The sequence below is a fragment of the Equus caballus genome, chromosome 6, assembly GCF_041296265.1.
Source record: "Equus caballus isolate H_3958 breed thoroughbred chromosome 6, TB-T2T, whole genome shotgun sequence".
NCBI classification, from domain to species: domain Eukaryota; kingdom Metazoa; phylum Chordata; class Mammalia; order Perissodactyla; family Equidae; genus Equus; species Equus caballus.
This window is the reverse complement of record NC_091689.1, coordinates 97,374,231-97,399,764: the sequence shown is the minus strand read 5'-3', so window position 1 is coordinate 97,399,764 and position 25,534 is coordinate 97,374,231. Positions and strand designations below refer to the sequence as shown.

General features: G+C 43.1%; 1 long non-coding RNA gene across 6 annotated transcripts in view; it reads left to right on the top strand.

Moving 5' to 3' along the window:
- Positions 1-25,534, top strand: part of LOC111774033 (uncharacterized) — a 54,180-nt gene that overhangs the window by 20,676 nt on the left and 7,970 nt on the right. For 2 of the 6 annotated variants that reach the window (XR_011440193.1, XR_011440194.1), the window contains exons 3-4: positions 389-594; positions 3,025-3,184. This is a non-coding gene — a long non-coding RNA (uncharacterized lncRNA). Of the gene's footprint in view, positions 1-125; positions 264-388; positions 595-3,024; positions 3,185-8,361; positions 8,532-17,078; positions 17,439-21,709; positions 21,918-25,534 lie in introns of those variants that run through there. The other 4 variants (XR_002808894.2, XR_011440192.1, XR_011440191.1 and 1 more) reach the window with 4 other exon arrangements.

The following is a 25,534-nucleotide window of genomic DNA, read 5'->3' as shown; positions in this document are numbered from 1 at the left end:
TACTGTGCCACCAGAGGCTCTAGCACAGAGCCACACGTTGCTGTGCTTGAAATCCAGCACTTGATCACTAAGCCCAGTACACAGCACTAGCCCAGCAAGACCCGCCCTGCACTCTGCTGCCGGGACAGGGGGAGTTCGCGTCCCTGGATGTGTTCTCTCTCTTCTCTGCCTTCACCCCTGCCATCCACCATGTGCTCTGCAGACACTGAATGAAGTGCCAGGGTGTCTGGTGAAATGTGGCAAAGAGAAATGGGGTTGGAGGGGTGAGCAGGGCCAGAGCTGGGCACTTGATCCCAAAGAGGATGAGATTTAAGACAACCCCAAAGACAACGGGAAACTATTCATGAGAATTAAACTGGAGAGTAACAGGATGGAAATCTTTTTGCAGATCACTCTAGACCGGCCTCAGGGCCTCCTGCCAGAGACACAAGTAATCCAGAGGCGATGGTGGTGGGGCAGGAAGAGGACCCAGAGGGCTCCAGAGATGCCTAGGAGGTTTGAATAATCAAGACTGGTGACAACCCAGGTGATCTGGAGATAAAGGAAAAAGGAAAGATAAGTCATACCAGCTTGCGTGTGTGAACACTTACAAAGGTTAGTCACTTAATAAACATTATCTAGAATTCCTACCAGGGTCTTAGAGGTAGATGTTATTTCCATTTTACCGAGGAGCAAAGTCACCTGCCTGAAGCAATGCAGCTGGTGAGTGGCAGAGCAGGGTCCGGATTCACGCGGGGCCGTGGTCTTCTCAGTCTCCCACACCACCTGGTAAAAACTGAAGCGGCAAGGGAAGAAATTCTTTTGAGACCCAATTCTCACTCCTTGACAAAGCACAGCTTCTTTGTCTACTTCTTGTCTGATTTTAGTTTCTGATTTAGTTGTGCAAACCCACTTTATATATTCATTTTAAAGGTATGAGTTTTCTCTAAGAGGTTGGTCTAACAGCTCTTAGATGCCATTGAACAATTAGAGGCTGTTTTCAAAATCCATATGCTTGGTGTGTGAGCAACTGATAAAATAATTCTGGACGGCTTTTGATTTCTCGTGACTTCCTGAATACTCTATTATTTGTTATCTTTAAGCTTCCAGGGCCAATGTAATTAGGACTTTGGCTGGATCTCACTTCCTCTTTTCACCTTAGAAACAAACATTTTCTTCTTCACTTTGGTCAAGTTACAAAACTCTTTTTTATCAAGTTACACAATAAGTGAGCGTTCTACATTGAGAAACTATAGTGAAATGGCTAACCGATTGTTCAAGTGTGATGAAACGTAGTCTGGTTTGCGAAGGAAGATGGAAAGGTTCCCATTTTGATTTCCCCTTTCCAGAAGAGTATTCTGATTTCATTTCTTTATTAAGTATGATCTTTGAGTTTCAGGTTCTGTACGATCTTTTCATTTGTGCCAGTGCAACTGCATATTCACTAAATTTCCTTTCACTGAACTCGAACCCCAGGATTTCAAGCTGTAAGTTAGCTCTGGTGACATCACAAAGTGTTGGGGGAGAAGAGAAGACCCTGTGGCCAATACGAGAAGAGCGCACACCCTTGGGTTGTCTCTCTCCCCGCTCTTAAGAAGCAAATATTTTATTGCCATTCTTAGCAAGCGATCAGATAACATGCTTCACCCTGACTGACAGTGATTTATAGGTGCACAGTGAGTTGAAGACACGCTGCTTGCTGTCCTTGGGGCCTCACTCTAAGCGGTTTTGGGTACAGCCACACTCTCTTCTCCCCTCACCCCCAGCTCAGGTCAGCACCGTACCTGGGAGGGGCTGACGCTGGCGCGGGAACAGCCTACTCTGGAGCCAGTCAGGTAGGAACTGAGCCCACCAACAGAGCGCCGTGGACACACAGGCCCTTGACGACCTGACGCAAAGAGGATGAGGGCTGGCAACAGTGTCTCGCACACTCGCTTTGGAAAAGTTTCCTGGACTGCTGATTCACAGTGATTTTCAATTAAAAAGTACCTGAGTAAATTAGAAATGTTATGAAAATATAGAATGGTAAACTCTAGCCTGCTAAAAGAAATGAATGGATGTTTTAACATCTAGGAACTTAAGATATTTTAAAGTCTTCTCATAAGTACACTATCTTCTAAAACTGAAAATCTGTACACACACACGCACACACAAGTACCTATTTTTGTGAAAAATAATAGGAATAAAATAAACCTAAATACAGAGGAACTGCACTTAAAATATCCTCGCCATGTAAGAAATTCCATCACACTGCAACTTACATTCTCCGAGTACCGTGGTGTGTGGAACTTGGTCTAGACCTGAATTCCGTGACGGGACTACTGACTTGGCTTTCTAAGCAGTCTGCTTAACTCCAGTCTCTCTGCCCTCCAGCCCACTCTGCACCCAGAGCATGCCAGTTTTGAACTCAGAGGACTCAGTCTGTACCGCACACGTATGTCAATCACACGTCACCTGTGACTTTATTGCCTGTTGCTGTGGTTTACAGTGACAAATAGAAATGGCAAGCAATAGGACATAATGGAGTCTATGAGGAAGCCATTTGGTGTAAACCTAATTTGGCCTGACTTTGTTTTTCCAAAAGGGCCTGACATTGCCATCGAGCATGCATTGTATATCCACTTTAAACATTTCCTATGGCAAGAACAAATGGCCTTAAGATAAAGGTGCAACTTCCCCCCACATTGGCATTTCCTTAAGGATAAGCATCTCTCCCTAGGCTAGGAACTGATGGCTGCGCTCACCTTTGACCATCCAGCTCACCGCTGACCACCCAGCTCGAGACAACAGACCTGCCACCCTGCTGTGTCCACCGAGACAGCAGACCTACCTGCTGTTTCCATCAATCGCTGTGCCGACAGAGCAGTCTCGCGACTATTGTAAAGGGGACATTTCAATCCTATGTGAAACATCCTGTCTGGGGGTAGATAACCACTCTCTGCACCCCACTTCTTCGGTGCCCTTTCTTCCTTCGGGAAGAAGGACCCTGGGACGTGGTCCACACATTTTAGCTCAGAATAAACTCACACGAATTTTCATTTACAGATTGATTATGGATGATTTTTGTCGACATTTCTTGGAGTAGTCACAGCAGGATTTCAGAGAAACCCACTGGAGACCACCTGGAATCTACACTGAGCCGGCATTCAGTACCAACAGGGGCCCATTGAGCCCCCCGGATCACTGCATTCTTCAAGTGACCCTGGTGAGTTCTCCTGAAACCCGGACCTCCTTATTTTAAGTTGACGGTCCAAGAGTTTACGCGAGCTGCTTAAGGTCTTAAGACTAGGTGTCTTAAGGGGTACCGGTACATACCCTAGGTAAGAGGAACCTAGGAGGAATTTGCTAGGCCAGAGGAGCCTAGAGGAACTTGGGAGTGAATGGGGAAGGCTGACCTTTTTAATTTGGTTTTAAATGGGAAAGAATTGTGTTGATAAAGTCTGAACAAACTGCTTGATAGAGAAATGAGAGAATGAACGTGTTTAGCTCCGAAGAAAAGGGACACTTGCTCCTCCTGGCCTTTACCAAAAGGCGTCCTTAGGTGACTAAGGACCTCAGCAGGAGTGTCAGAGGATCAATCCTTGCGACACGAGGTGGTCCCATAGGGAACTCCACTCTCATTCATGGTAAATAATTACAGGCTCGTCTGGAGACGCGCACGTAAGGGCTGGTCACCCAGTGCTCCGAGCCCCCATGGCGGTGTTAGACTGCCAGTGGGAGAAACCGAGGCACATAAGAGAGTGTTTATGACCTTTATATAGGGAGTAATACTCACAAGCAGCACACTTTCTGACCCATTACACCGTCCTTAGAAGTTGTTCGGACTTTATATATATATATATATAACAAAACAAAATTAAAAGAGAAGTGGGAAATCGAGCTTCTAAAGCAGCCCAATCAGTTCCCTAATGGGCAGCCTCTCCTCTGGACTCCGGTTGACTTCATGCTGTGACTGCAATTGCATAACAAAGGGGGATCCCAAGCCAGATTGCTAAGGCCGAAAGAAAGAAAGAAAGAGAGAAAGAGGAAAAAACCTGGGAAAACAAGTTTTTCCACTGCGGTCTGCTGTGAGAACAACTCTCGGAAATCTAAGGGGAATCTTTGCTGTGTCTGTCCGTGTGTGTCTATATATGTTACAAATGTGTGGTATTTAACTCCGGATGGTACAATTTCTAAAGAGCTCTATTCCATTGACTTAAAGTAAGCACTTACAAAAAGCTTTTCTAAATAGAACTAACCCAAATGTCTTTCAAGTTAACATGATATAGATTAATCTTTGGTTAATGAAAGTTTAAGTTGGTTTGATTGAAAAGGCATGTCCTCAAGAGTTGTCAGTATTTGAATCTGATGCAGACATGCAGCCTGGGTTTACTAGTCAAATAAGCTCACATTGTCTGTTAGAAATTTCTCAGCAAAATAATAGCTTTAAATGGTAACCAGTTTTGCCTAATGTCTCATGAAGTTTTGCGGGTAATCTAAACATCACTATTGGGAACAAATGGTTTAGATATAAATGAAATAAGAGTTTACAGATAAACTTTCAGCAATAATTATAGTTTACGGCATGTGTATTTAAAATAACTTCCAAAATCTTTTTGGTAACTTGAAACTTCGAAGTTTTGCTAGGTTAATGTAAATGAATGATAAAATTCATTGAGTATCCAGGTCATTTCCAAATAAGATATTAGACATTAATTACTAAATGTAAGTTTATCTACTTTTGGCTTCTTATTGCAGAGAGGCTAAAAGTGTTTGGGTCTTTTACTGTAAAGTGTGGCGCATTTCTAGAAATTATGAAAAGTGTTTAGAATGCTGATATAAAAGACAATTTGTAATTGCCAACCATTTTAGTGTTTAATAGGGTCTCTTAAAGGTTACAGAGTTCTAATACATGTGATTAAAGCTACTAGGAATTAATAAGGAAAATGTATTTATATTCAAGGAAAGTAAGGTGTAAATTTTCAGTAAAGAAGGCATAAAAAGAATGGAAATATTTTGCTTGGTTGGTTAAGAAAGATAAATTTGTCCTAAAGTACTAGGAGGAAAAAAAGAAAGACATGGGACAAATTTTGAATGCAAAAGAAAGTTATAGAAAGTTTGTGAAAGAAACTCTGAAAAGAGTTTTGTATATGGTCAAGTTGGTTAAAATTGAAATGAATCTAATTAAGTAAATGGGTTTTAATATGAAAAACTGATACAAAGATTAAAATTTGGCTGTCTCTCTAAAAAGGATAATTTTTCCAAACTCTTAGTCTGCTCTTGATAAAGAGGTTATAAAAGGTTTCTTCCTTCTGAGTAAGTTTACCTAAAGGACAGAAGATCCATGTTTGGTTAAGAAATTTCCTGTGTGCAAAAAGACAAAGCTCTCTCTATTGAGGTTTTCTCTGGCTGTTCCTGTTGTCACTTTGGTTAAATATTATTATGAGCATTGTTTCAGTGACCCGTGTTTTACAACCTCTTGATCTTGTGTAGGCAAGTGTCTGAAAACTTTTTGATATTTTTGACAAGCTTCTCCCTTAAAAAAAAAAAGAATATATATATATATATATATATATATATATATATATTCAAGTCCTGAGTACAGACTTTCTTTTGACCTGGATGAAGGAAGAGAATTTCTCTGAGGATTTTCAGAGGGCCCCTGGGATTTATCAAAGAAATTTGTTCTCTCTTCCTGTCAAGGAGGGATACTGATTAGGCTTGTTTGGTGCTAAATTGCATGGGAAGCATTGTCAAGTAAATGATGATAAACCTTAGGTTCTATTGTGTAGGTAAATATTATTCACTATTTTAACCCTGCTACCTTGCTTCCAACATCACAAGGGGAGAAGACCACGACTGCATTCTATTGTTTAATTTGGTTTACAAATGAGTCTTACTTAAATGATAAGCAAGGGTGTTATGAAGCTGGATATGCTGTCCAGCCTTAAACATGCCTGCTACTTTCTGTTAACTCTGCTAATCCAGTAGAAAGATTTCCTTCTATAGGCTTAAGAAATCGCCACAGAAGAAAAAATATATATACATAAAGGTTGCAACAAAAGGGAAAAACAATACTTTTGGAAACTTTCTCCCAGTGGCTCATATGGCCTCTACTTGTTGTGCTATAACCCCAAAGTATAATCCAGAGAAGCCACTTCATGAGTCACAAGGCCACTTTCCCTTCCTAAGGGACCCTTTGAGGTATGACAATGGGACTTTGTCCAAATGCCACCATCTCAAGGATAGATATGTCTTGTAATGATCTGTATGTTCTCACATTGTTTTGAGGCTTTTCCTTGCAGAAGAGTGATGGCTTTAGGTAAATTATTATTGAAAAGGATAATTGCTGTTTGAGGAATTACTCCTGAGTTACACAGTGACTGGGGAACTCAAATCTATTTGTAATGTTTGGCCAATTATGCAGCATTTCCACTGCGCTTACCATCCTCGATCCTCAGGATTGGTGGAAAGAACTAACGGCACAACCAAAACTTAATTGGCAAAGCTTTCAGAAGCATTTACTCTCTCAAGGCCAAAAGCTCTTGTGCTCGTGCTCCTTAATCTTACATCTATACTTTTTGTAAACATCGGCTGTCTCCTTTGGAAATAATAATAAAACAGCCTATGCAATTAGGTGAAGAAATATATGAACCAACTTTGCTTAAGGGATATATTACATTGTCATGGTCTTATTGAGGTGCTTAAAAAAATGAAAGATTGGTAGCTGATTCTTTCACAGAGAGCTCCCAGGACTTATGGATCAGGGACTATAACCTGCAGAATTTATTTATCGAAAGAGACATCAACTAAAAGACTCTACACAGCCCAGTTGGAAAGGACAATATCAGGAGGAGAAGAAGACAGCATCTGTTGTTGACAGCTGTTCCAAGACTCTGGACCAGGCCTGTTTTCCCGACCTTATATCTCCTCATTTAAGCCTTTGTTGTGCTTAAACTGTATACCTATTTTATAATTTGTTTGGAATACTATCATACTTAAAGAAAGGGATTAATTTGGAACAGACTGGTCTTGAAGGCCAGGCATTTATCGAGTGACTCCTAATGGAACTCAGTGGTTATGTGGAACAAATCTTTGGCCTTGGCTACTGCTGCATGGCTAAGACACTGCACCCTGAGTTTCCTTTAAAAGCGGGGAAGGAGCCAGGCTGAGTTAAAATCTGTTGCCAATCTCCCTCTCTTTAAGGCCGGATGGGCTTGTTCAGCGTTCCACTGGTACGGCCACCAAGTGCCTACATTTGCTCTTTCTGTGGGGCTAAAAGATGTCATTATTACATATGAAAACTCTGACTCAATTTAGTCAAGAAGCCCTTAATGATAGTCAAGCAGGAATAACCTTATTTAAATACTGAAATGTCTTTAATGAGAAGGGCTGTCCTTCAAAACAGAACGCCTTTAGATATTCTTACTGCATCCCAAGGTGGTACATATGCAATCATTCAGACTGGATGCTGTGCTTTTACACGTGATGGATCTTCCAATGTGTCATCTCTGCTTACATGAAAGGACAGGTGAATGCCTTCTTTGATCCTACACCCAGTTTGATTTGTTTGGTTGGCTCCCTTTCAGTATCAGTTCCCTTTTTCAATCCGGATTGCAATTCCTATTTCTATTACTTCTTTGAATTCTTGTACTAGTCATAATGTTCAAACTAACTGTTGTTTTCTTTACTCAGTGTTATAAGACTGGCATACAAACTAGAGTAATGGTTGCTTGGTGACTCCAGATGGTTGATCTACCTTATAATCCTGGACAAATTTCCTTTTCTGATAAGGACTATGCCTAAGAACTCATTTTAAATTAATGTTTTCAAATATGTTGAACTATTATCATTATCACTGTACTTGTTCTATGATCATATGCAATGTAAACATGAAGAGACATAAAAAAGCACATATGCAATGTTTCTGCAACAATCTAAAATCAACTGAAAATTACGTAACCTATAAGATGCTTCCTTTGTTGATATATATACCTCTGTGCTTGTCCGCTATTTCCCCTCAACATGGACAACTGGACAAATAAATGAGATAAAAGCCTAGCACCAAGGGACATGATGGACCCAGGGCAGGCAGCAACAACCCTGGTGCCAAGGGACAATATTTTGATCATCAATGCTTTCTATTGAAAGATTATAGATCAAAAGGGGAAATGACAAATAGAAATGGCAAGCAATAGGATATATTGGAGTCTATGAGGAAGCCATTTGGTGTAAACTTAATTCGGCCTGACTTTGTTTTCCCAAAAGGGCCTGACATTGCCATCGAGCATGCATTGTATATCCACTTTAAACATTTCCTATGGCAAGAACAAAGGCCCTTAAGATAAAGGTGCAACTTCCCCCCACATTGGCATTTCCTTAAGGATAAGCATCTCTCCCTAGGCTAGGAACTGATTGCTGTGCTCACCTTTGACCACCCAGCTCACCTGTGACCACCCAGCTTGAGACAACAGACCTGCCACCCTGCTGTGTCCACTGAGACAGCAGACCTACCTGCTGTGTCCATCCATCGCTGTGCCAACAGAGCAGACTCACAACTATCGTAAAAGGGACATTTCAATCCTATGTGAAACATCCTGTTTGGGGGTATAGAACCACTCTGTGCACCCCACTTCTTTAGTGCCCTTTCTTCCTTCGGGAAGAAGGGCCCTGGGACATGGTCCTCACATTTAAACTCAGAATAAACTCACACGAATTTTCATTTATAGATTGGTTATGGATTATTTTCGTTGACAACAGTCATGTATGTCAGTTACACGCCACCTGTGACTTTATTGCCCGTTGCTCTTGTTTATGGTCATGTCGTCTGCACATTCATCATCACAGGCCCTTTGAGGCCCCTCCTCTGCCCTCTCAGCGAGAAGCACACTTGCGTGTACAAGGCAGACTTTCAACGAAATTGGTAAATTCACTGTATAAAAATGCACTCCACCTATAATCAAGGTGTTACTCTCCTCTCTTGACCACACATGGTAAAATAAAATTCTGACATTACAAACGTTGCAAGGAAATAATACAAACGTGCAAATAAAAACCAACTACAAACTATGGGAGGATGTGCTCCTCGAACATGAGAAAACAATTTTAAAGACAGCCTAGAATTTAAAGGAGAGAGAATAGTTTTCTATACAGAGTTAACTCAGACCTCTGGAGTAAAGTAGAAAGAAGACCATATGTTTGAGACAGGATTCCTCACGCCAATGTAGATATAACATTTTGGAAGCTATAAGTCAACACTTCATTTAAAGTTAGTAAGGGAAAAATATTTCTACTTCATTTGCCAATACATTATATTTGACTAATTTGATTTTACTATGGAAGAAGGTCCTGTGTAACATCTGGCTATAAAATTTAGTAATTTTTCCATTCATTAATTCAATAAATAATAGAAGTTGATTGAACATCTCCTCTGTAGAGTCACTGTATTCATGCCGAGGAGACCAAGGGGTCAAAGCACGACCATCTTCCTCTACAGGGCACCCCAGCCAACAGCTACAGTCCCGTCTGAGCTGCTCTCCTGTTGGTCTGTACTGAGTGCTGGTGGAGCATGAGGGGACCTGAAGTCTGTGGGGGAAACGACACTGAAGGCTGATGAAGAACAGGAGGAAGAACAGGACTTTGTTTGGTGGGCAGTGGGGTAGAGACTTGCGGTAGAAACTTCTAGTGCTCGCCCGGGGCAATTCTCTCCTTCCAGACTTGCCCGCGCGCCTGTCGTTAGGCAGAGCCACGTAACTGCTTCTGGCCAGTGAGCCATAGGGAGAAATGACGTGTGTCACTTCTAAGCTGAAGCATTTAATTGCCGGTGCAAAACACTCCAGTGCGGCCTGCCTGCCTCGGCCACTGGCAAGGCTGCGTGCGTCGGAAGGTGGAGCTACCTGAGGGTGGAAGCTCTGTTGGCTGGGTGCCTGAGTGATGACATGGGGCAGACCCACTTGCTGAACCGTGATGACACAGTGGCACGGACAAGAAATAAATCATGTGCTAAGCCATTGAAATTTTGGGATTGTTTTGTTATTTCTGAAAGACGTAAAACATATTTAAAAATAAAAGAGAGAGCAAAAAGACAAATCTCCCAGCAAAAGGACTCCAAATAATTTATGTGGATACTCTGCCCTCAAGGAGGTGGAGTGTAACTCCCCACTCCTCAAGTGCGGGCTGTGCGTAGCAACTTCCTTCCAAAGAATACAGTATGGAAAGAGGGAAAAAAGAGTAATTTTACAGTGGAGAAACCCGACAAATGTTACTTCAGCCAGTGGGTCCAGATTAATCTCAACAGTGATAAGTCATGTTGATAGTGTGTATCCTACATATGACATGGTGAAAATGAGACATTACCTCTGTGGGCTTCCTCCCCATCACTCAACCCTAGTCTACTCATGAGAAAAACATCAGACAAATCCCAGTTAAGGGTCATTCTATAAAATACCTTATCAGTACTCCTCAAAATGGTCAAGGTCATCAGAATCAAGGAAAGTCTGAGAAACTTACATCCAAGAGGAGCCAAAAGAGGCATAAAAACTAAGTGTAGTATAATACCCTGGATAAGATCTTGGAACAGAAAAAGGACATTTGGTAAAAACTAAGGAAATCTGAATAAAGTATGAACTTTAGTTAATAATAACATGTAATATTGGTTCATTAATTCTAAAAAATGTAGCATACTGATGGAAGATGTTAATAATGGGGGAAAGCATGGGGTATACAGAAACTATCTGTACTTCTTTGCAATTTTTATATAAATTTCAGACTGTTCTTTTTCTAAAAAAAAAAGGAGCTAGAAGCGAACATAGTGTGCTCTTGAAATTCCTTTTGAAGTGGGGAGTGGAAGTGAAGAGTTAGGCTGGGTAGGCAAAGAGCCTTTATGCTATTCAGAGGACATTCGATCTGTAAAGTGTATAGGCTGGAGGAGGAACCCTGGAAGACATAGGGATGGGCTTCAGGGATGTTGCAAAACCTCTGAAATCATGTAAAATTAAATCGTGTGTATGTGTATATGTATGCTTTTCTCAGAAGAAAGCCGGGCTTTGTTTATTATTCATTTATCCTTACAGAGAAAAGTACCTAAAATACATTAGTAATCACTGCTGAAGGCAACGTACAAACTCTGATATATTCTGAGCAAGAGAAATGACACAACTGTATTTTTGTGTAAAAAGATCACTTCTTGGCAGTACAGACTAAAGGGATGGCGGCGTGGAGGAGGAAGGCGGGAAGTAAAGGCAGCCCGACAATAGGGATAGCCATCCTCAGACTCTGTTGGGTCCACTTTGCAGGGGGAAGAAATGACCCCATAACTCACCTCACTGGCTGTTACCACGACCCTGAGGGAAAAGGACTGAGTCGTCACGATGAAATGTCATTTCTTTTTAAACCAGAGTTTGTGGGATTGTATATACATCTACTTCGCATTGGGATTGTAAATGATTAATGTTTGAATCAAAATGCATACGCATCTTGAAGTATAACCATAAACCCAACGCACTGTGGTATAAACATGTTTATGGGAAATCAGAATCAAACAGCAAACAAGCAGGAACTGAAAACCATGACACCAATAACAAGGAACCTTTCTGAAAATTAGGGTAATTCCAACTATTTACATACAGTAACATTGCATTCAGCTGGACTTCCTTTTTTTAAAAAAGACTGGCACTTGAGCTAACAACTGTTGCCAATCTTCCTTTTTTTTTTTTGCTTTTTCTCCCAAATCCCACCAGTACATTGTTGTATATTTTAGTTGTGGGTCCTTCTAGTTGTGGCATGTGGGACGCTGCCTCGGCATGGCCTGATGAGCGGTGCCATGTTGATGCCCAGGATCCGAACCGGTGAAACTCTGTGCCGCTGAAGTAGAGTGCGTGAACTTAACCACTCGGCCACGGGGCAGGCCCCTCAGCTGGACGTCTTTGTAGGATATAGTTTAGAATAACCAGTAAATCCTACTAATGCGTTAATTTTAGTTTTTATTAATACAAAATTTCAGTAGTCCTTAGTAATTCATTTAGGTGGTTATTAATAATTAATCCTTTTTTGTATATGCAAAAGAAAATACACGGAATTGTGTATCATTTGTCCATAAAATGAAAAAAAACCCTTCCATTTTTGATCCATTCCTGATCTCTAAGGAGGAGTGTGGACTGCAAATCATTCTTTGAGAAGCTGCTGTTCCAGCCTGCAGGAGAAAGAATGAGAGGCCGAGCTAGGAGATGGCAGGGGTACAGAGAGAGGGCGCAGACAAGAGACAGCAGGGGTTCAGAATCAGAATTTTCAGATTCCTGGGACAGGGAGAAAGAAGGTCGAAGGAAAGAGCTAGCTTGATTTTGGGGTTTCTGGCAGCCAGTTAGGGGGAATGCAGGATGGTGGATAAACTCAGAGGAGGGGAGGGTGGGTAGGAGCTGGGGAGTTCAGTTTCAAGTCCTCTGCAGTGAGATCCCAGGAGGACGCGCCTGGTAGGCAGCTGGATCCTGGGATTCTTCAGCTCAGAAAAAACGGTTTGGGCCGAAGCTCTAAGTTCTTAACTTAGAAGATGAAACATTCATATCATAGTTTGGTTTCTCGAACATTTACAACAATAAATAGGAATTCCAATTTTTAAAAAGAATTCCATTATATCTCTTGAAATAAATATAGACAGCCAGGATTAGGACAGGGTGAAGTCAGAACCAATTAAGAATCCTTGAACACAGCATGAGCAGCTGCATATTCATGGTTAGAAATTCTTGGTGAGTGAAGTTTCCACTGCCTAATTTCTTGAAATTATGTTCCACGTACCTTTGTTTCTCCTTCCCATTCTCGCCCCCTTTAAATCATGGATTTGAGCCTCCATTTATTTGTTGCTGTTGTTGCTGCTGTTTTACTCTTCACTGATGGCTTACATTTAGTAAAGCTCACAAATTTTAAGTGTACAGCTGGAGGAATTTTTAGATATTTCTGTGCAAACGACACAGAGGTCAACATAAAGAACATATCCAGCAACACGGAAGTTTCCCTTACACCTCCTTCCGATCAGCACTCTCCAAAGGTGGCCGCTGCTCTGATCTGTATTCCCATTCGTTTTTCCTGTTCTGAGCTTCCTGAGAACAGAAACAGAGAGTATGTCTTCTTCACCTGAGGCTCTCTCGCTCTACATCATGTCTTTGAGATTCATTCACGTGCTACCACTGTGTAGCAGTAGTTCATTTGTTTCTGTGTAGCATTACTTTGTATAAACATACCGCAATTTATCCATTCCACTATTGATGGTATGTTTTCATTTTTTTGGTAAATACGAACAAAGTTGCCATGAACATTCTTGCTCGTGGTTTTGGTAGACATGTGCACTCACTTCTCTTGAGTGTCGTCCAGGAAATGCAAGCGTTGGGTCACGGGACAGGCGTTTGTTCAGCTTCGGTAAATTCTGCCAGTTTTCCAAAATAGTTGTGCGCCTTCAGACTCCACCAGCAATGATGAATGTTCTATTTCTCCACACTCTTGGGATTACCAGAACGTTAAACTGTAGCCTAGCTGGTGGGTAGGATGTCATTGCTTTTTTAAAACAGCTCTTTTGAGGTATAACATACATAAAATGAACTTCACATATTTAAAGTTACACATTGATAAGTTTTGACATACGTGGACACCCGTGAGACAATCACCACCCAGTCAACAGATCCAGCATCTCCACAAGTTTTCTGTGCCCTTTTGTAATCTCTCCCTTCCCTCATCCTCACCCTCCTATTTCCAAGCAACCACTGATTTGCTTTCTGTCACTATAAATTTGCATTTTCTGGAGTTTTATTTAAATGGAATCACACAGTATCTACTCTTTGTTGTCTGGCTTCTTCAACTCAGCATAATTATTTTGAGATTTATCCATATCATTGCATGTATCAATAGTCTGTTATTTTTGTTGGTGAGCACTATTCCATTGTAGGTTTATACCACAATTTCTTACTCCATTCATCTGTTGATGGACATTTGGGTTGTTTCCAATTTTGAGCTATTACAAATAAAGCTGTTGTGAACATTTGTGTCCCAATCTTTGCATGGGATATATACTTTCCTTCTCTTGGGTAGAAGGATTAGAATGCCTGGCTCAAATGATAAGTGTATGTTTAACTTTTTAATAAACTGTCAAACTATTTTCCAAAGTGGTTTTACAATTTTATGTAGTCTCACCACCAGCACATGAGAGTTTCAGGTCAACCACATCCTTGCCAACACACGGTATGGGCAGTCTTTTTACTTTTAGCCATTCTAATAGGTAGGTAGTGGTATCTCATTTTGCTTTTAATTTGTATTTCCCTCATGAGCAGAGATGTTGAGCATTTTTTCATGTGCTCATTTGCCACATGCAAATGTTCTTTGGTAACGTGTCTGCTGAAATCTTTTGCCTATTAAAAAAAAATGGGTTGTCTGTTTCCTATTGTTGAGTTTTGAGAGGTCTGTATATACTCTAGATACAAGTCCTTTATCAGATACTTGCTTTGTAAGCATTGTCTTCCAGTCTGTGACGGGTGCTTGTCTTTCAGTTTCCTAACATTGTCTTTTGAAGAATAGCAGCTTTTAACTGTGATGAAGTCCAATTTGTCGATTTGTTCTTTAATGAATTGTGCTCTTGGTGTTGTAGCTAAGGTCCGAAGACTTTCTCCCAGACACGTTACAGTTTTAGGTTTCACATTTAGGTCTAAGATCCATTTTGAGACAATTTTTACGTGGGGACATGGCACAATGTACAAATCTTAACTGATTTTTTTGCATATGGACACACACACAAATGTACACATGTGCAAACACACACACACTTTAAGCTTACTAAATAACCGAGATAAAACTGTAATCTCAAGGAAAATAGCAGACTTCTTTCTGGGTGGTGATTCCCACTAAGGACCATTTCCAGGTGCATCTCCTCTTCCTTGTCAGGCTGTTGGAGTCAGTTTCATCTGGGGTGGAGCTGTGTCTGGCTGTGCTGTGGTTTTAGTTTGATTCAGTTCACCACTGGCTTCAAATGTTGTGAGAGTGGAATCAGGACTTTCCCTTCAGCAGAGCCTGGGGTCTGAGCACTAAGACCCTAGAGACCCCCCGGGCTTCGCAGCCGTGTCCCCAGTTTCAGAACTGGGGGGAATCCCTTGCTTTACGCCAAGCTGCCAGGCTATTGGGTTGCTGGGGCTGGCCTGCTGTGTCCTTCAGTCCGTCCTCCTCCCTCTGTGCTTGGAGGTCTTCCAGCCTTGCTGCTCTCTCTCTGGCCTTTGGAGGGCAGCTGCCCTTCTCTCCAGGAAGGTCTGGAACACCTTGGGGCCTTTCTCTCAGCTCCCCTTGGAGTCCCCAGGGTTTGGTGGTTGGAAGTCTGGATTGCTTATGAGGAGTCCTGATCCATCTCGACTCTGGCAGCTGGACACTGGAGTACCTCTGGCAGATTTCTCTCCTCTCTCCTCCCTGTTCCTCTTGCCTCCAGAGAGCAGCTGCTTTGAACTAGTGGGAGGCTCCCTGTGCCTCAGGAGGGGATCTGGCTGAGCTGTCCTCCCCTCCTCCCTACTTTCTGCCAGCTACCGCTGAGTAAAGACCCATAGGAGAGAGAGAATGGGTGGATGCAGACTCGCTCTGTGGCCGGGTGTCCTTGTAATTTTAATCTGTCACACCAGCTCGTATGTGGCCACTAAATGTTGACTAACATTTAGCCAATTTCTCCTTACACCCACCTACAGTGGATTCTTCCTCCTGCTGCTCCAGGGACGAGAGTGGCTGTGAGAGGGGTCATCACCTCCTGGAGGGTCTTTGTGTTTCTTTTTTCCTCTGTCCCTTTGTGTCTTCAGCTCTCTGAAGCATTTTTAAAAACAACACCTGGCTTGGTAACAGAAGATTGACAGTCTTTTATGACTTTCTACAACTAAATCAGAAGCAGAACAGAGATTCATTCTCAATAATGTGAGAACCGTGCCATTACAAATAAAACTGTTTGTGGGTAAATGGGTCGCTAATGCTCAGAGAGGAGAAATACTGGTTTCGTGTGTGAGTTAGAGAAAGGTGGCTGGGAGTGCGGGCTTGGCGCTGGTCGGTTTGTGTGTGAAAGGCGCGTTCCCAGGCAGGGTATTTACTCTCTCTGGGAGTTAGCTAGCCTTGGGAGGGGCAGTCTCTCCCAAGCCAGCAAGGACCCCAAGATATCAAACCATCATAAAATACAAAAATTAAAGACATGGTTCATACACTATCCTAGTTCTTGGTGTGTTAGTACGGACTTGCTGAGTGCTTGACTCTTTCCTCGTCCTCCCTGTCTTTGTCAACCCCACTCTCCCCTCAGCAGCTTCTGAGCGATGACTTGGTTTTTCTCTCTGGGTGACCCAGGCCCGGGTTTCTCTCTGTCAAGCCACATTTTGACGCGCGCTGCTTGGATAAGGCTGACAGCCCCATTAACAGGGAGCTCTTCTAGGCTCTGTTGCAGGTTGGGGTGGCAAGATTAGGGAACAAGAGTAGTCTGGGAGGAGCCAGCTTTGTAGGGGCACAGACAACCCTGTTCTGGGACTGGCGAGAGGGAGTCCCAGCCTGAAGCCCCACAGGAGGTCAATCAGGGGTCCCCACGCCTCAGCACCTTGCAACAGAGAAGACACGCAGAAACCCATTCCCCTGCCTGGGCTTCCCACGTGCGTCAGCCACAGCTGTCCCCAGGCTGGTGGAAGGGACAGTCTATTGGCCTCTCCTCCAGAAGGACGGAGGCTTAGCTGTGGTGGCAACAGCTATGAGGAACAGGTCACTTTCTCGAGTTGTCTGGGCTGTCCAGCTTCAGGATGAAGGGAGAGTAAATAGGATCGATCTCTGGACTGAGTAAGTATCCTCAGATTCTTTGAACTCTGAAGGAATAGATACTTATAGAAGGTAGAACATAATTTTCTGCTGACGTGGCCAAGTGGGACTGTTACAGGCTCTTAACACCAGCCCTGATATCAGTTCCCCCACATTGAACCCAGCGTATATGGGGTTAAACTAAAACCCACCACCCCCTTTCCTGCTTCTCTAGCCCCACTCATATGTAAATACCTGTTTCTTTAATGGGAGTTACAAATTGTGAAAAGCCCAGGTGGCCTGGAGTTGGAGGCACACTAAAGTTTGGCTAATCATGTGGCCTTGAGTTTGCCAGGAAAGCCGCTGTCTCAAGAATATCAAGGAGCGGAGGCTTCCCAGACCTCAAGTCCTCGACTCCCGGCGCTCGAACCCGCCTCAAACAAGAAGACAAGACAACGGCGAAGGACGCCCACCTGCCATCCTCCTATCTCACCCTCCCCCCTGCCTTGCTGCAAGCAGCCTCTCAAGGCCAAACGCAGGCTGGTGGGAAAGCACTGAGCTGCACAAGCTACATGTTCCCCCCTCCCCTACCCAAAACCCCAAATAAAAATCCCTACCCATTCCTCATCGGGGAGCTAGCAATTTTTGAGGCATGAGCCCTTGCTTTGCTCCCTGTGCCTGGCATAGTAAAAACCTTTCCTCTTCTACTCAAGACTCTGTTCTTGTTATTTGGATTGGCATCGGGTTCAGAGACCGAACTTTCGGTTACAGGACCTTAATTGGGAAAGCACCTCTGAATGGGGAAGCAGGACACTAAGACAGGGCACCATTCAGGACGGAGAATTAGGAAACCCAGGCGCTGGATCAATAGCTCTCCTCCCAACACCTCCTGCCGTGAATAGCTTACCCACGGCTGACCGAGCACCGTCAGAGCCCACGTGCCTGAGGAGGGTACAAACTTGGCTCCAGGTGCCCAAGTAACTTCTCCAAAAAAAGGAGAAGCTGTATGAAAGTCTATGATCCTGGCCAGTTATTCATACTCTACGAAGCCCAGTGTCCTCCTTTCTGAGAGGAGAGTACTAACGTTTACTTTGGAGCTTTGTTGAAATCATACCGTGAAGATCACGGCAAATCTTAAACAGCCTAGAGATGACAGCTCCTCCTCTTCTGCCCTCCAGTTGTCTCTCCTTTCTAAACAATAAAAACAACTTGTTATAAAGTAACCAGAACAGGGGCCGGCCCGGCGGCACAGCAGTTAGGTTCACACGTTCCACTTCAGTGGCCCGGAGTTCACTGGTTCAGATCCCGGGCCCGGGTGTGGACAAGGCATCGCTTGGCAAGCCATGCTGTGGTAGGAGTCCGACATATACAGTAGAGGAAGATGGGCACGGATGTTAGCTCAGGGCCAGTCTTCCTCAGAAAAAAGAGGAGGATTGGCAGCAGTTAGCTCAGGGCTGATCTTCCTCAAAATAAATAAATAAATTAATTAATTAAATTAAATAAAGTAACCAGAACAATTAACTTGATATAAATTGAGCCCTCACCATGCACTAAAAACTATTCTAGTGCTTATGTGTATGACCTCATGAGTCTATAAATGTAATAGACCCTGGAGAAAAATTCCAGACTTTTAATACATCACATGTGATAGCATTTTTATATAACACTCTCTTGACTAAACCACAAATCCAGGTAGACAAGAATAAGATGAGGGGGCCGGCCTGGTGGCGCAGCGGTTAAATTCGCATGTTCCTATTCTCAGTAGCCTGGGGCTCGCCGGTTTGAATCCCGGTGCGGACATGGCACCACTTGCCACACCATGCTGTGGTAGGCTTCCCACATATAAAGTAGAGGAAGATGGCATGGATGTTAGCTCAGGGCCAGGCTTCCTCAGCAAAAAAGAGGAGGACTGGCAGTAGTTAGCTCAGGGCTAATCTTCCTCAAAAAAAATAAATAAATAAGATGAGAAGATTTTATCATAGTTGACTCAACCTAATATTAGAATAAGAAATCAGAAAATTTGTTCCCTTCACAATATCTATTTATTAATTAATTTTAGAAATTTTTGAGGAAAAAATAAACAATAAAAAGATACCACCTGGAAAGACAGCTATTAAAAATTGATCACACTAATTAAGGTAGTATGGTGTTATGGGAGAAATAGACACATAGATCAATGGAATGGAATAGAGAGTCCAAACATAGACCCACACAAATATGCTAAGTTAATTTTTTTTTTTTTTTTTTTTTTTTTTGGTGAGGAAGATTGGCCCTGAGCTAACATCTGTTGCCGATCTTCCTCTTTTTGCTTGAGGGAGATTGTCGCTGAGCTAACATCTGTGCCAATCTTGCTCTATTTTGTATGTGGGATGCTGCCAGAGCATGGCTTGATGAGTTGTGTATTGTCTGTGCCTGGGCTCCAAACCCATGAACCCTGGGCTGCGGAAGCAGAGTGCACAAACTTAACCACCACACCACCAGGCTGGCCCCTGAGTTAATTTTTGAAAAAAGAACAAAAGCAGTTCAATGGAGGAGGGATAGCCTCTTCAGTAAATGGTGCTGGGGTAATTGGACACCCATTGGCATAAAAAAAAAAAGAACCTCAACCAAACCTCGCATCTCATGCAAAGATAAGCTCGAAATGGATCACGAATTCAAACAAAAAACTATCAAACTTGTAGAAAAGAACATAGGGGAAAATTTTTGAGATCTAGCACTGGGTAAAGAGTTCTTAGGCTTGACATAAAAAGCATAATTCATAAGAGGAAAAATAGATAAATTGGACCTCATCAAAATAAAAAACTGTTGCTGTGCAAAAGACCCTGTTCAAAGGATGAAAAGACAAATTAGAGCCTGGGAGAAAATATTTGCAAATCACTTATCAGACAAAAGCCTTTTATCTAGAATATATAAAGAACCTTCAAAACTCAACATCAAAAAAATAAATAATCCAATTAGAAAATTGGACATTGACACAGAAAAGACACCCACAGACATTTCACCCGAGAGCATATACAGATGGCAAATAAAACACATAAAAAGATTTTCAACATTATTAGCCATTAGAGAAATACAAACTAAAACTACAATGAGATAGCATTACACACATATGAAAATGGCAAAAATAAAAAACAGCAACAACACCAAATAGTGGCAAAGATGCAGAAAAACTGAATCACTCATACACTGCTGGTGGGAACATAAAATGTCACAGCCCCTCTGGAAAATAGCCTGGAAACTCCTGTCAAATTAAAAGTGGACTTACCATGTAACCCAGCAATCCACTCTTGGGTATTTATTCCAGAGAAATGTCTTATTTCCACATAAGAACTTGTACATGAATGTTCATAGCAGCTTTATCCCTAATAGCCAAAAACTATAAACTATCCAAATTTCCTTTAATGGGTGAATGGTTAAACAACCTGTGGTATGCCCACACCATGGAATACTGCTCAGCAATACAAAGGAGCAAGCTATTGATACGCACGACATCTTGGAGGAACCTCAAGGAAATCATGATGAGTGGGAAAGGCCAACCTCAAAAGCATACATACTGGATGATTCCACTTATTTAACGTTTGTGAAATAACATCATAATAGAGATGGAGAATAGAGTAGTGGTTGCCAGGGGTTAGGGATGGGAGGGAGGAGATGGGTGTGGCTGTAAAGTGGCCACAGGAAGGAGTCTTGTGGTGACGGGCACAGTCAGATATCTTGATTGTGGTGGCGGTTATCCAAGGTTCCACAGGTAACAAAATAGTGTAGGGCCACACACATGAGTCCGTGGGTAACAGGTGGAATTTAAATAAGCTCTACAGATTGTATCACCGTCAATTTCTTGACTTGATGCCGTACCGTACTTTGTAAGACACCGACACTGGAGGAGGCTGGCGGAACAGGGCATGGGACTCCTCTGTACATTTCTTTGCAAATTTCTATGAATTTATAATTATTTCAAAATAAAGAGTTAAAAAAAGCTGCTATGAGGGTTTAAAAAATGCATAATTTATTTATGATAAATAGGTTTCCCAGATATTCTGAAAAGACGTTTATATTTGTTAAACCTTTCCTGAAACTAAAACCCATTCCTTCTTTTCCCTTCTATGGAAAATCTTTCAACAGAATTATTTTGACAATTAGAAGCTAGTATGGGCAAAACAGGCCAGTGAGTAATATACTTATATGGTGGCCAAGTGTCCATAAATGAGCTGGACATTCTGTCACTTTAGGAAAAAGAAAACAATAAACTGGGCATAAAAATGTACCTTTTGGGGCCGGCTCCGCGGCCGAGTGGTTAAGCTCGCGCACTCCGCTGCGGCGGCCCAGGGTTCGGATCCTGGGCGCAGACGTGGCACTGCTCATCAGGCCACGTTGAGGCGGTGTCCCACATCCCTCAACTAGAAGGACCTGCAACTAAGATATACAACTGTGTACAGGAGGGGTTTGGGGAAATAAAGCAGAAAAAAAAAAAAAGATTGGCAGCAGTTGTTAGCCCAGGTGCCAATCTTTTTAAAAAAAAAAAAGTACCTTTTATTTTAAAAATGTTTCCTGTATGTATTGCAGGTTGCTTGGACCTCAATGCTGTTTTTATTTTTGTTTTATTTACTTAATTTGTATTTTGTTTTATGACCATAAAAAGAACAAAGATGTTGCAAAATTGGAAACAATATAGAATTGTTTTAAAAAAGAAAGTGAATTCTCCTGCCTACAAATTAAAATAGATCCTAATAAAAATACCAAGTGGTTTGAGTTTATTTTTCGAAAAGTAGTAAACTAATCCTGAAGTTCACACAGAAAAATGAGTGTGGTAATTTTAAAATACATCTATAAATTCTTTAAGAAGTGGCGCTTAATTCCCCTCTCTTTGAGTGTGGCTAGACTTACTCCTAATGAATATGACAAAGTGACAGAGTGTCATTTCTGAGACAAGGTCATGAAAGTTATGTGGCCCCCACCTTGTTTGCTTTCTTGGAGGCAGCCGGCTGCAGCATTGTGGGGACACTCAGAAAGCTCCACAGAGAGGTCCACGTGGTGAGGAACTGAGGCCTCGTGCCAAAGCCCACCAGTCCCAGTCAAGGCTTCGGGTGACTCCAGCCTCAGCTGACATCTTGACCACAAGCTCAGGAGAGACCCTGAGCCAGAAGTCCCCCGCGAGGCAGCTCCCACACTCCTGGTCCACAAGAACGGTGAGATAGCAAATGTTTACCATGTGAGTCACTAAGTTTGGGGGTTATCTGCTGTACAGCGATAGGTAACTAATATAATGAATAAGCAATAACAGCCATGAAATCTTAAAAGAAAGAATAAAGGGGGATTAATTTGATCATATAGTAAAACATATTCTCAAGCTTCAATAATTAAAACAATGTTCCTGGCTTGACTAGACACACAGATGAGAGAAATGTAATAGAAACTTTATAAATACACCTGTCCATGTGAAAATTTAGTATATGGTAAAGGCAACATTTCAAATTGATGGGAGAAAAGATGGATTATTCAATAAATGGCATTCTAACAACTGGAGAACCATCTGGAAAAATAAGTTGGATCCATACTTCGTAAAAAAATGAATTACAGATAGATCAAATACTTAAATATTAAATATCAAAAAAGCATTAAAATAAATTATGGGAGAAATCTTTTAAAAATTTCTGAGTGGGAAGGAGAAGATCCAAGATGGCGCCGTGAGTAGTCTTCTTTGTCTCTCCCCCTTCGAATCTACAACTAATTGGACATTGATCGCTTAACAAAGGATATCCATATAGCATCTCAGGACGCCTGAGAGACCCACGCTGCTATACATCAGAAGGTGGACGGACTTCCCTCCGGGAGGAGGTGGAGATAGATGAAAACTCTCCAACCCCGACCCCCGAACAGCCTAGTACCTGCAAGCGGCCTTCTTCCAGCGGACGCCCCCAGAACATCGCCACACACCAAGGGCAGGAGGGAGCGCACACCAGAGGAGCGACGGTGGAAACAGGTGACCAGAGCCCTACCTAAGTCCCCCGCAACTACACTTAAGCCCAGAGGGAAGCTCCAGAGTTACACACCAGAGGCTGCGGGGAAAACCCCTACTCGCCATTAGCGGAGAGGCCCTGCCTAGCATCCACAACGCCGGGAGGCTCCCAGAGAGAATCCCAAACGGCGCGGCAGCCCGCCAGCTGCCGCCGCCAGCTCCACTGACTGGGCTTTCACCCTGGAGGGGCTCGGGACTACCAGAGATCTCCTGGGAGAGGACTGGGGCTGGGTGGAGCTCCAGCGGCTGGCTCCGTGGCCCGGGGGGGGAAACTCCAGAGTTCCATCCGGGCAGCAGGCAAAGTCTCTACCTGCCATTAGCAGAGAGGCCCTTCCCAGTATCCACAACAGTGGGAGGCTCCCGAAAAGAATCCAAAACAGCGTGGCGGCCCGCCAGCTGCCGCCGCCGGCTCCACTGACCGGGCTTTCGCCTGGGAGGGGCTCGGGACTACCGGAGATCTCCTGGGAGAGGACTGGGGCTGGGTGGAGCTCCAGTGGCTGGCTCCGTGGCCCGGGGGGGAAACTCCAGAGTTCTGTCCGGGCAACAGGCAAAGTCTCTACCTGCCATTAGCGGAGAGGCCCTTCCCAGCATCCACAACGCCGGGAGGGTCCCGAAGAGGAGAATCCCAGGCAGGGCAGCAGCTGGCCAGCTACCACTGAACTCAAGGTCTCTGGCTATCCCCCAGACAGGGCAAGGGGCTCCCCGAGATCCTAGGGGAGAGGACTGGGGCTGGGTGGAGTTCCAGCGACCCAGCTCCGTGGCCCAGGGGGAAACTCTACAGTCTCACAGCAGCCTCAGCGATAGCCTCTGCACAGCACTAGTAGAGAGCACCCACCTGGCAACCACAAGGCTGGAAGACCCCGGGACAAAAGTAGCATAGCTAGGTAAGCTAACCACAGACTGCAGAAGATGCCCATAGCTCTGCTGTGACCCATAGTGGACAAGTGAGATTTTGTGGGCGCCGACAGTGACAGAGATGCAAATATAAGTGATCCTGCCCCTGGCCACTGGGAAAACCCATAACACCACTGCAGACCCTAAGGAGGGAGCACATCTAGGTGGTCTGCAACAGTAGGCACCAGCAGCCTGAAGCCCCCTTGTGACGGCCCCCACAGCTGAAGAGGGAACCCACAGGATCACTGTGACTGCGAGGAGGGGCCCAGGCCCAGTTAGCAACAGCTGATAGGGTTCCTGGTTGGTGCAGAATAAACAGCTGCTCCCCCACCACACCAGTAGAAACAAGTGGAAGCAGTAACTAAACTCTATCTCTATGCGGAGGCACAAATCTACACCATCAAGCAATATGAAAAAATATATTAAATCTCCAGAACAGAAGGAAAATGACAAACACACAGAAAACAATCCCAAAGACAATGAAATATATAACCTAAATGATGATGACTTCAAAACAGCCATCATTAGAAAACTCAATGAGTTAAAAGAGAATTCAGATAGACAACTCAACGAGTTCAGGAGCTATGTCACAAAAGAGTTCGATACTATAAAGAAGAACCAAACAGAAATACTGGAAATGAAGAACACAATAGAGGAGATTAAGAAAAATCTAGATGCACTGAACAGTAGGGCCGATAATATGGAGGAAAGAATTAGCAATTTGGAAGCCAGGAATATAGAAATGCTGCAGGCAGAGGAGGAGAGAGAACTAAGACTAAAAAGAAATGAAGAAACTCTCCGAGAATTATCTGACGCAATTAGGAGATGCAACCTAAGGATTATAGGTATACCAGAGGGAGAAGAGCGGGAGAAGGGGGCAGAAAGCCTATTCAAAGAAATAATGGCTGAGAACTTCCCAAACCTGGGGAGGGAGATGGAACTTCATGTGACAGAAGCCAATAGATCTCCAAACTTTATCAATGCAAGTAGACCAACCCCAAGGCATATAGTAGTGAAGCTAGCAAAAGTCAACCACAAGGAGAGAATACTAAGGGCAGCCAGGCAGAAGAAATTAACCTACGAAGGAACCCCTATCAGGCTATCAGCAGATTTCTCAGCAGAAACTTTACAGGCTAGAAGAGAGTGGAATGATATATTCAAAAATCTGAAGGACAAAAACCTGCAGCCGAGAATTCTCTACCCAGCGAAAGTATCCTTCAAATATGATGGAGAAGTAAAAATTTTCCCAGATAAACAAAAATTAAGGGAGTTCATTGCCACAAAACCTCCTCTTCAAGAAATGCTCAGGGAAACCCTCATTCCTCAAAAGTCAAAAAAAGGAAAGGGGCTACAAAACCAAGAGCAAAGGAGATAAGTAGAAGGACAACAACAGAGAGTAGCAGCTCTCCATCAGAACAGATTAAACCATGGGACAAGAAACAAAGGAAACTGAAGAAAACCGGAAAACAAGACATAAAATGGCAGCGGTAGGCCCCCACATTTCAATAATCACTCTAAATGTAAATGGATTGAACTCTCCAATCAAAAGACACAGAGTGGCAGGATGGATCAAAGAACAAGACCCAACAATATGCTGCCTCTAGGAAACACACCTCAGCCCCAAAGACAAACACAGACTCAGAGTGAAGGAATGGAAGACAATACCCCAAGCTAATAATGAACAAAAGAAAGCAGGTGTCGCTATACTAATATCAGACAAAGTAGACTTCAAAGCAAAACAGATAAAGAAAGACAAAGAGGGACAGTATATAATGATAAAAGGGACTCTCCACCAAGAAGACATAACACTTATAAATATATACGCACCCAACACAGGAGCACCAAAATTTGTAAAGCAACTCTTAACAGAACTAAAAGAAGACATCAACAACA